Raw genomic sequence first — 12422 nt, forward strand, 5'->3', positions numbered from 1 at the left:
TTAGACACCGTTTCTATTTTTGCGACACATGTTTAGCTTGCGCCGCATGTTTTGCGAAGGCACGGTGTAAGGCACTTGACCAGCCAGTGCACACAGCTGCCTCCTGACCAATCAGAGCACCCCAGGCCAACCGGTCGATCAAGAGAGCACATCAGCTTTCAGATTAATCAGCGCACGTACGGCCCATGAAGAGCACATCAGCTTTCAGATTAATAAGCGCACGTACGGCCACCTGACCAACCAGAGGACCCAGGGTCCAACTGACCAGTCAGAGCACACAAGGCAACCTGACTGATCATAGCAGCCTAGCTTTGTGACATTTCTATTTTACACACCGTTTCTATTTTTGCGACACATGTTTAGCTTGTGTCGCATGTTTTGCGTGCACTTCACATATTTGACTTTTTTCGTGACATTTAGGTTTTAGACACCGTTTCTATTTCTGCGACACATGTTTAGCTTGTGTCGCATGTTTTGCGTGCACACTTCACATTTTAGATTTTTTTCGTGACATTTCTATTTTAGACACCGTTTCTATTTTTGCGACACATGTTTAGCTTGTGTCGCATGTTTTGCGTGCACTTCACATTTTTTATTTTTTTCGTGACATTTCTATTTTAGACACCGTTTCTATTTTTGCGACACATGTTTAGCTTGTGTCGCATGTTTTGCGTGCACTTCGAATTTTCGATTTTTTTCGTGACATTTAGATTTTAGACACCGTTTCTATTTCTGCGACACATGATTAGCTTGCGTCTCATGTTTTTGTGCACACTTCACATTTTCGATTTTTTTCGTGACATTTCTATTTTAGACACCGTTTCTATTTTTGCGACACATGTTTAGCTTGTGTCGCATGTTTTGGTGCACACTTCACATTTTCGATTTTTTTCGTGACATTTCTATTTTAGACACCGTTTCTATTTTTGCGACACATGTTTAGCTTGCGTCGCATGTTTTGCAAAGGCACGGTGTAAGGCACTTGACCAGCCAGTGCACACAGCTGCCTCCTGACCAATCAGAGCACCCCAGGCCAACCGGTCGATCAAGAGAGCACATCAGCTTTCAGATTAATCAGCGCACGTACGGCCCATGAAGAGCACATCAGCTTTCAGATTAATAAGCGCACGTACGGCCACCTGACCAACCAGAGGACCCAGGGTCCAACTGACCAGTCAGAGCACACAAGGCAACCTGACCGATCATAGCACCCCAGCTTTGTGACATTTCTATTTTACACACCGTTTCTATTTATGCGACACATGTTTAGCTTGTGTCGCATGTTTTGCGTGCACTTCACATATTTGATTTTTTTTGGGACATTTAGGTTTTAGACACCGTTTCTATTTCTGCGACACGTTTAGCTTGTGTCGCATGTTTTGCGTGCACACTTCACATTTTCGATTTTTTTCGTGACATTTCTATTTTAGACGCCGTTTCTATTTTTGCGACACATGTTTAGCTTGTGTCGCATGTTTTGCGTGCACTTCACATTTTTAATTTTTTTCGTGACATTTCTATTTTAGACACCGTTTCTATTTTTGCGACACATGTTTAGCTTGTGTCGCATGTTTTGCGTGCACTTCGAATTTTCGTTTTTTTTCGTGACATTTAGATTTTAGACACCGTTTCTATTTCTGCGACACATGATTAGCTTGCGTCGCATGTTTTTGTGCACACTTCACATTTTCGATTTTTTTCGTGACATTTCTATTTTAGACACCGTTTCTATTTTTGCGACACATGTTTAGCTTGCGCCGCATGTTTTGCGAAGGCACGGTGTATGGCACTTGACCAGCCAGTGCACACAGCTGCCTCCTGACCAATCAGAGCACCCCAGGCCAACCGGTCGATCAAGAGAGCACATCAGCTTTCAGATTAATCAGCGCACGTACGGCCCATGAAGAGCACATCAGCTTTCAGATTAATAAGCGCACATACGGCCACCTGACCAACCAGAAGACCCAGGGTCCAACTGACCAGTCAGAGCACACAAGGCAACCTGACCAATCAGAGCACCCTAGCTTTGTGTCCTAACTTTGCACGATATGGCACAGTGGCCATTTCTATTTATGCAACACATGATTAGCTTGCGTCGCATGTTTTGGTGCACACTTGACATTTTCGATTTTTTTGTGACATTTAGATTTTAGACACGTTTCTATTTTTGCGACACATGTTTAGCTTGCGTCGCATGTTTTGCGTGCACTTCACATTATCCATTTTTTCATGACATTTAGATTTTAGACACGTTTCTATTTTTGCGACACATGTTTAGCTTGCGTCGCATGTTTTGGTGCACACTTGACATTTTCGTTTTTTTCGTGACATTTCGATTTTAGACACCGTTTCTATTTTTGCGACACATGTTTAGCTTGCGTCGCATGTTTTGCGTGCACTTCACATTTTCGATTTTTTTCGTGACATTTAGATTTTAGACACCGTTTCTATTTTTGCGACACATGTTTAGCTTGTGTCGCATGTTTTGGTGCACACTTCACATATTTGATTTTTTTCGTGACATTTAGGTTTTAGACACCGTTTCTATTTCTGCGACACATGTTTAGCTTGTGTCGCATGTTTTGCGTGCACACTTCACATTTTAGATTTTTTTCGTGACATTTCTATTTTAGACACCGTTTCTATTTTTGCGACACATGTTTAGCTTGTGTCGCATGTTTTGCGTGCACTTCACATTTTTTATTTTTTTCGTGACATTTCTATTTTAGACACCGTTTCTATTTTTCCGACACATGTTTAGCTTGTGTCGCATGTTTTGCGTGCACTTCGAATTTTCGATTTTTTTCGTGACATTTAGATTTTAGACACCGTTTCTATTTCTGCGACACATGATTAGCTTGCGTCGCATGTTTTTGTGCACACTTCACATTTTCGATTTTTTTTGTGACATTTCTATTTTAGACACCGTTTCTATTTTTGCGACACATGTTTAGCTTGCGTCGCATGTTTTGCGAAGGCACGGTGTAAGGCACTTGACCAGCCAGTGCACACAGCTGCCTCCTGACCAATCAGAGCACCCCAGGCCAACCGGTCGATCAAGAGAGCACATCAGCTTTCAGATTAATCAGCGCACGTACGGCCCATGAAGAGCACATCAGCTTTCAGATTAATAAGCGCACGTACGGCCACCTGACCAACCAGAGGACCCAGGGTCCAACTGACCAGTCAGAGCACACAAGGCAACCTGACCGATCATAGCACCCTAGCTTTGTGACATTTCTATTTTAGACAACGTTTCTATTTTTGCGACACATGTTTAGCTTGTGTCGCATGTTTTGCGTGCACTTCGAATTTTCGTTTTTTTCGTGAAATTTAGATTTTAGACACCGTTTCTATTTCTGCGACACATGATTAGCTTGCGTCGCATGTTTTTGTGCACACTTCACATTTTCGATTTTTTTCGTGACATTTCTATTTTAGACACCGTTTCTATTTTTGCGACACATGTTTAGCTTGTGTCGCATGTTTTGGTGCACACTTCACATTTTCGATTTTTTTCGTGACATTTCTATTTTAGACACCGTTTCTATTTTTGCGACACATGTTTAGCTTGCGTCGCATGTTTTGCAAAGGCACTGTGTAAGGCACTTGACCAGCCAGTGCACACAGCTGCCTCCTGACCAATCAGAGCACCCCAGGCCAACCGGTCGATCAAGAGAGCACATCAGCTTTCAGATTAATCAGCGCACGTACGGCCCATGAAGAGCACATCAGCTTTCAGATTAATAAGCGCACGTACGGCCACCTGACCAACCAGAGGACCCAGGGTCCAACTGACCAGTCAGAGCACACAAGGCAACCTGACCGATCATAGCACCCTAGCTTTGTGACATTTCTATTTTACACACCGTTTCTATTTTTGCGACACATGTTTAGCTTGTGTCGCATGTTTTGCGTGCACTTCACATATTTGATTTTTTTCGTGACATTTAGGTTTTAGACACCGTTTCTATTTCTGCGACACATGTTTAGCTTGTGTCGCATGTTTTGCGTGCACACTTCACATTTTAGATTTTTTTCGTGACATTTCTATTTTAGACGCCGTTTCTATTTTTGCGACACATGTTTAGCTTGTGTCGCATGTTTTGCGTGCACTTCACATATTTTATTTTTTTCGTGACATTTCTATTTTAGACACCGTTTCTATTTTTGCGACACATGTTTAGCTTGCGTCGCATGTTTTTGTGCACATTTCACATTTTCGATTTTTTTCGTGACATTTCTATTTTAGACACCGTTTCTATTTTTGCGACACATGTTTAGCTTGTGTCGCATGTTTTGGTGCACACTTCACATTTTCGATTTTTTTCGTGACATTTCTATTTTAGACACCGTTTCTATTTTTGCGACACATGTTTAGCTTGCGTCGCATGTTTTGCGAAGGCACGGTGTAAGGCACTTGACCAGCCAGTGCACACAGCTGCCTCCTGACCAATCAGAGCACCCCAGGCCAACCGGTCGATCAAGAGAGCACATCAGCTTTCAGATTAATCAGCGCACGTACGGCCCATGAAGAGCACATCAGCTTTCAGATTAATAAGCGCACGTACGGCCACCTGACCAACCAGAGGACCCAGGGTCCAACTGACCAGTCAGAGCACACAAGGCAACCTGACCGATCATAGCACCCTAGCGTTGTGACATTTCTATTTTACACACCGTTTCTATTTTTGCGACACATGTTTAGCTTGTGTCGCATATTTTGCGTGCACTTCACATATTTGATTTTTTTCGTGACATTTAGGTTTTAGACACCGTTTCTATTTCTGCGACACATGTTTAGCTTGTGTCGCATGTTTTGCGTGCACATTTCACATTTTAGATTTTTTTCGTGACATTTCTATTTTAGACACCGTTTCTATTTTTGCGACACATGTTTAGCTTGTGTCGCATGTTTTGCGTGCACTTCACATTTTTTATTTTTTTCGTGACATTTCTATTTTAGACACCGTTTCTATTTTTGAGACACATGTTTAGCTTGTGTCGCATGTTTTGCGTGCACTTCGAATTTTCGTTTTTTTCGTGACATTTAGATTTTAGACACCGTTTCTATTTCTGCGACACATGATTAGCTTGCGTCGCATGTTTTTGTGCACACTTCACATTTTCGATTTTTTCCGTGACATTTCTATTTTAGACACCGTTTCTATTGTTGCGACACATGTTTAGCTTGTGTCGCATGTTTTGCGTGCACTTCACATATTTGATTTTTTTCGTGACATTTAGGTTTTAGACACCGTTTCTATTTTTGCGACACATGTTTAGCTTGTGTCGCATGTTTTGCGTGCACACTTCACATTTTAGATTTTTTTCGTGACATTTCTATTTTAGACACCGTTTCTATTTTTGCGACACATGTTTAGCTTGTGTCGCATGTTTTGCGTGCACTTCGAATTTTCGTTTTTTTATGTGACATTTAGATTTTAGACACCATTTCTATTTCTGCGACACATGATTAGCTTGCGTCGCATGTTTTTGTGCACACTTCACATTTTCGATTTTTTTTGTGACATTTCTATTTTAGACACCGTTTCTATTTTTGCGACACATGTTTAGCTTGCGTCGCATGTTTTGCGAAGGCACGGTGTAAGGCACTTGACCAGCCAGTGCACACAGCTGCCTCCTGACCAATCAGAGCACCCCAGGCCAACCGGTCGATCAAGAGAGCACATCAGCTTTCAGATTAATCAGCGCACGTACGGCCCATGAAGAGCACATCAGCTTTCAGATTAATAAGCGCACGTACGGCCACCTGACCAACCAGAGGACCCAGGGTCCAACTGACCAGTCAGAGCACACAAGGCAACCTGACCGATCATAGCACCCCAGCTTTGTGACATTTCTATTTTACACACCGTTTCTATTTATGCGACACATGTTTAGCTTGTGTCGCATGTTTTGCGTGCACTTCACATATTTGATTTTTTTCGTGACATTTAGGTTTTAGACACCGTTTCTATTTCTGCGACACATGTTTAGCTTGTGTCGCATGTTTTGCGTGCACACTTCACATTTTAGATTTTTTTCGTGACATTTCTATTTTAGACGCCGTTTCTATTTTTGCGACACATGTTTAGCTTGTGTCGCATGTTTTGCGTGCACTTCACATTTTTTATTTTTTTCGTGACATTTCTATTTTAGACACCGTTTCTATTTTTGCGACACATGTTTAGCTTGTGTCGCATGTTTTGCGTGCACTTCGAATTTTCGTTTTTTTTCGTGACATTTAGATTTTAGACACCGTTTCTATTTCTGCGACACATGATTAGCTTGCGTCGCATGTTTTTGTGCACACTTCACATTTTCGATTTTTTTCGTGACATTTCTATTTTAGACACCGTTTCTATTTTTGCGACACATGTTTAGCTTGCGCCGCATGTTTTGCGAAGGCACGGTGTAAGGCACTTGACCAGCCAGTGCACACAGCTGCCTCCTGACCAATCAGAGCACCCCAGGCCAACCGGTCGATCAAGAGAGCACATCAGCTTTCAGATTAATCAGCGCACGTACGGCCCATGAAGAGCACATCAGCTTTCAGATTAATAAGCGCACGTACGGCCACCTGACCAACCAGAGGACCCAGGGTCCAACTGACCAGTCAGAGCACACAAGGCAACCTGACTGATCATAGCAGCCTAGCTTTGTGACATTTCTATTTTACACACCGTTTCTATTTTTGCGACACATGTTTAGCTTGTGTCGCATGTTTTGCGTGCACTTCACATATTTGACTTTTTTCGTGACATTTAGGTTTTAGACACCGTTTCTATTTCTGCGACACATGTTTAGCTTGTGTCGCATGTTTTGCGTGCACACTTCACATTTTAGATTTTTTTCGTGACATTTCTATTTTAGACACCGTTTCTATTTTTGCGACACATGTTTAGCTTGTGTCGCATGTTTTGCGTGCACTTCACATTTTTTATTTTTTTCGTGACATTTCTATTTTAGACACCGTTTCTATTTTTGCGACACATGTTTAGCTTGTGTTGCATGTTTTGCGTGCACTTCGAATTTTCGATTTTTTTCGTGACATTTAGATTTTAGACACCGTTTCTATTTCTGCGACACATGATTAGCTTGCGTCTCATGTTTTTGTGCACACTTCACATTTTCGATTTTTTTCGTGACATTTCTATTTTAGACACCGTTTCTATTTTTGCGACACATGTTTAGCTTGTGTCGCATGTTTTGGTGCACACTTCACATTTTCGATTTTTTTCGTGACATTTCTATTTTAGACACCGTTTCTATTTTTGCGACACATGTTTAGCTTGCGTCGCATGTTTTGCAAAGGCACGGTGTAAGGCACTTGACCAGCCAGTGCACACAGCTGCCTCCTGACCAATCAGAGCACCCCAGGCCAACCGGTCGATCAAGAGAGCACATCAGCTTTCAGATTAATCAGCGCACGTACGGCCCATGAAGAGCACATCAGCTTTCAGATTAATAAGCGCACGTACGGCCACCTGACCAACCAGAGGACCCAGGGTCCAACTGACCAGTCAGAGCACACAAGGCAACCTGACCGATCATAGCACCCCAGCTTTGTGACATTTCTATTTTACACACCGTTTCTATTTATGCGACACATGTTTAGCTTGTGTCGCATGTTTTGCGTGCACTTCACATATTTGATTTTTTTCGTGACATTTAGGTTTTAGACACCGTTTCTATTTCTGCGACACGTTTAGCTTGTGTCGCATGTTTTGCGTGCACACTTCACATTTTCGATTTTTTTCGTGACATTTCTATTTTAGACGCCGTTTCTATTTTTGCGACACATGTTTAGCTTGTGTCGCATGTTTTGCGTGCACTTCACATTTTTAATTTTTTTCGTGACATTTCTATTTTAGACACCGTTTCTATTTTTGCGACACATGTTTAGCTTGTGTCGCATGTTTTGCGTGCACTTCGAATTTTCGTTTTTTTTCGTGACATTTAGATTTTAGACACCGTTTCTATTTCTGCGACACATGATTAGCTTGCGTCGCATGTTTTTGTGCACACTTCACATTTTCGATTTTTTTCGTGACATTTCTATTTTAGACACCGTTTCTATTTTTGCGACACATGTTTAGCTTGCGCCGCATGTTTTGCGAAGGCACGGTGTATGGCACTTGACCAGCCAGTGCACACAGCTGCCTCCTGACCAATCAGAGCACCCCAGGCCAACCGGTCGATCAAGAGAGCACATCAGCTTTCAGATTAATCAGCGCACGTACGGCCCATGAAGAGCACATCAGCTTTCAGATTAATAAGCGCACATACGGCCACCTGACCAACCAGAAGACCCAGGGTCCAACTGACCAGTCAGAGCACACAAGGCAACCTGACCAATCAGAGCACCCTAGCTTTGTGTCCTAACTTTGCACGATATGGCACAGTGGCCATTTCTATTTATGCAACACATGATTAGCTTGCGTCGCATGTTTTGGTGCACACTTGACATTTTCGATTTTTTTGTGACATTTAGATTTTAGACACGTTTCTATTTTTGCGACACATGTTTAGCTTGCGTCGCATGTTTTGCGTGCACTTCACATTATCCATTTTTTCATGACATTTAGATTTTAGACACGTTTCTATTTTTGCGACACATGTTTAGCTTGCGTCGCATGTTTTGGTGCACACTTGACATTTTCGTTTTTTTCGTGACATTTCGATTTTAGACACCGTTTCTATTTTTGCGACACATGTTTAGCTTGCGTCGCATGTTTTGCGTGCACTTCACATTTTCGATTTTTTTCGTGACATTTAGATTTTAGACACCGTTTCTATTTTTGCGACACATGTTTAGCTTGTGTCGCATGTTTTGGTGCACACTTCACATATTTGATTTTTTTCGTGACATTTAGGTTTTAGACACCGTTTCTATTTCTGCGACACATGTTTAGCTTGTGTCGCATGTTTTGCGTGCACACTTCACATTTTAGATTTTTTTCGTGACATTTCTATTTTAGACACCGTTTCTATTTTTGCGACACATGTTTAGCTTGTGTCGCATGTTTTGCGTGCACTTCACATTTTTTATTTTTTTCGTGACATTTCTATTTTAGACACCGTTTCTATTTTTCCGACACATGTTTAGCTTGTGTCGCATGTTTTGCGTGCACTTCGAATTTTCGATTTTTTTCGTGACATTTAGATTTTAGACACCGTTTCTATTTCTGCGACACATGATTAGCTTGCGTCGCATGTTTTTGTGCACACTTCACATTTTCGATTTTTTTTGTGACATTTCTATTTTAGACACCGTTTCTATTTTTGCGACACATGTTTAGCTTGCGTCGCATGTTTTGCGAAGGCACGGTGTAAGGCACTTGACCAGCCAGTGCACACAGCTGCCTCCTGACCAATCAGAGCACCCCAGGCCAACCGGTCGATCAAGAGAGCACATCAGCTTTCAGATTAATCAGCGCACGTACGGCCCATGAAGAGCACATCAGCTTTCAGATTAATAAGCGCACGTACGGCCACCTGACCAACCAGAGGACCCAGGGTCCAACTGACCAGTCAGAGCACACAAGGCAACCTGACCGATCATAGCACCCTAGCTTTGTGACATTTCTATTTTAGACAACGTTTCTATTTTTGCGACACATGTTTAGCTTGTGTCGCATGTTTTGCGTGCACTTCGAATTTTCGTTTTTTTCGTGAAATTTAGATTTTAGACACCGTTTCTATTTCTGCGACACATGATTAGCTTGCGTCGCATGTTTTTGTGCACACTTCACATTTTCGATTTTTTTCGTGACATTTCTATTTTAGACACCGTTTCTATTTTTGCGACACATGTTTAGCTTGCGTCGCATGTTTTGCGAAGGCACGGTGTAAGGCACTTGACCAGCCAGTGCACACAGCTGCCTCCTGACCAATCAGAGCACCCCAGGCCAACCGGTCGATCAAGAGAGCACATCAGCTTTCAGATTAATCAGCGCACGTACGGCCCATGAAGAGCACATCAGCTTTCAGATTAATAAGCGCACGTACGGCCACCTGACCAACCAGAGGACCCAGGGTCCAACTGACCAGTCAGAGCACACAAGGCAACCTGACCGATCATAGCACCCTAGCTTTGTGACATTTCTATTTTACACACCGTTTCTATTTTTGCGACAGATGTTTAGCTTGTGTCGCATGTTTAGCGTGCACTTCGAATTTTCGATTTTTTTCGTGACATTTAGATTTTAGACACCGTTTCTATTTCTGCGACACATGATTAGCTTGCGTCGCATGTTTTGGTGCACACTTCACATTTTCGTTTTTTTTAGTGACATTACTATTTTAGACACCGTTTTTATTTTTGCGACACATGTTTAGCTTGTGTCGCATGTTTTGGTGCACACTTCACATTTTCGATTTTTTTCGTGACATTTCTATTTTAGACACGTTTCTATTTTTGCGACACATGTTTAGCTTGTGTCGCATGTTTTGCGTGCACTTCACATATTTGATTTTTTTCGTGACATTTAGGTTTTAGACACCGTTTCTATTTCTGCGACACGTTTAGCTTGTGTCGCATGTTTTGCGTGCACACTTCACATTTTCGATTTTTTTCGTGACATTTCTATTTTAGACGCCGTTTCTATTTTTGCGACACATGTTTAGCTTGTGTCGCATGTTTTGCGTGCACTTCACATTTTTAATTTTTTTCGTGACATTTCTATTTTAGACACCGTTTCTATTTTTGCGACACATGTTTAGCTTGTGTCGCATGTTTTGCGTGCACTTCGAATTTTCGTTTTTTTTCGTGACATTTAGATTTTAGACACCGTTTCTATTTCTGCGACACATGATTAGCTTGCGTCGCATGTTTTTGTGCACACTTCACATTTTCGATTTTTTTCGTGACATTTCTATTTTAGACACCGTTTCTATTTTTGCGACACATGTTTAGCTTGCGCCGCATGTTTTGCGAAGGCACGGTGTATGGCACTTGACCAGCCAGTGCACACAGCTGCCTCCTGACCAATCAGAGCACCCCAGGCCAACCGGTCGATCAAGAGAGCACATCAGCTTTCAGATTAATCAGCGCACGTACGGCCCATGAAGAGCACATCAGCTTTCAGATTAATAAGCGCACATACGGCCACCTGACCAACCAGAAGACCCAGGGTCCAACTGACCAGTCAGAGCACACAAGGCAACCTGACCAATCAGAGCACCCTAGCTTTGTGTCCTAACTTTGCACGATATGGCACAGTGGCCATTTCTATTTATGCAACACATGATTAGCTTGCGTCGCATGTTTTGGTGCACACTTGACATTTTCGATTTTTTTGTGACATTTAGATTTTAGACACGTTTCTATTTTTGCGACACATGTTTAGCTTGCGTCGCATGTTTTGCGTGCACTTCACATTATCCATTTTTTCATGACATTTAGATTTTAGACACGTTTCTATTTTTGCGACACATGTTTAGCTTGCGTCGCATGTTTTGGTGCACACTTGACATTTTCGTTTTTTTCGTGACATTTCGATTTTAGACACCGTTTCTATTTTTGCGACACATGTTTAGCTTGCGTCGCATGTTTTGCGTGCACTTCACATTTTCGATTTTTTTCGTGACATTTAGATTTTAGACACCGTTTCTATTTTTGCGACACATGTTTAGCTTGTGTCGCATGTTTTGGTGCACACTTCACATATTTGATTTTTTTCGTGACATTTAGGTTTTAGACACCGTTTCTATTTCTGCGACACATGTTTAGCTTGTGTCGCATGTTTTGCGTGCACACTTCACATTTTAGATTTTTTTCGTGACATTTCTATTTTAGACACCGTTTCTATTTTTGCGACACATGTTTAGCTTGTGTCGCATGTTTTGCGTGCACTTCACATTTTTTATTTTTTTCGTGACATTTCTATTTTAGACACCGTTTCTATTTTTCCGACACATGTTTAGCTTGTGTCGCATGTTTTGCGTGCACTTCGAATTTTCGATTTTTTTCGTGACATTTAGATTTTAGACACCGTTTCTATTTCTGCGACACATGATTAGCTTGCGTCGCATGTTTTTGTGCACACTTCACATTTTCGATTTTTTTTGTGACATTTCTATTTTAGACACCGTTTCTATTTTTGCGACACATGTTTAGCTTGCGTCGCATGTTTTGCGAAGGCACGGTGTAAGGCACTTGACCAGCCAGTGCACACAGCTGCCTCCTGACCAATAAGAGCACCCCAGGCCAACCGGTCGATCAAGAGAGCACATCAGCTTTCAGATTAATCAGCGCACGTACGGCCCATGAAGAGCACATCAGCTTTCAGATTAATAAGCGCACGTACGGCCACCTGACCAACCAGAGGACCCAGGGTCCAACTGACCAGTCAGAGCACACAAGGCAACCTGACCGATCATAGCACCCTAGCTTTGTGACATTTCTATTTTAGACA

At 42.0% G+C, this 12422-nt stretch overlaps 2 protein-coding genes and 2 long non-coding RNA genes across 4 annotated transcripts in view; 1 reads left to right on the forward strand and 3 right to left on the reverse strand.

Annotated features, from left to right (window-relative positions):
• cuedc1a (CUE domain containing 1a) overlaps positions 1–12422 on the forward strand; it is a 529149-nt gene that overhangs the window by 301639 nt on the left and 215088 nt on the right. The window lies entirely within an intron of this gene.
• si:dkey-65j4.2 overlaps positions 1–12422 on the reverse strand; it is a 71569-nt gene that overhangs the window by 19255 nt on the left and 39892 nt on the right. The window lies entirely within an intron of this gene.
• Positions 1514–4003, reverse strand: LOC148679648 (uncharacterized). The gene is made up of 3 exons (XR_015944882.1): positions 3870–4003; positions 2426–3547; positions 1514–2033 (listed from the first exon to the last, which is right to left on the reverse strand). It is a non-coding gene; the product is annotated as an uncharacterized LOC148679648 (long non-coding RNA).
• On the reverse strand, positions 5431–9587 carry LOC148679649 (uncharacterized). The gene is made up of 3 exons (XR_015944879.1): positions 8654–9587; positions 7030–7933; positions 5431–6738 (listed from the first exon to the last, which is right to left on the reverse strand). It is a non-coding gene; the product is annotated as an uncharacterized LOC148679649 (long non-coding RNA).

The sequence above is a fragment of the Danio rerio genome, chromosome 10 (assembly GCF_052040795.2).
Source record: "Danio rerio strain M-AB ecotype USA chromosome 10, GRCz13ab, whole genome shotgun sequence".
NCBI lineage: Eukaryota > Metazoa > Chordata > Actinopteri > Cypriniformes > Danionidae > Danio > Danio rerio.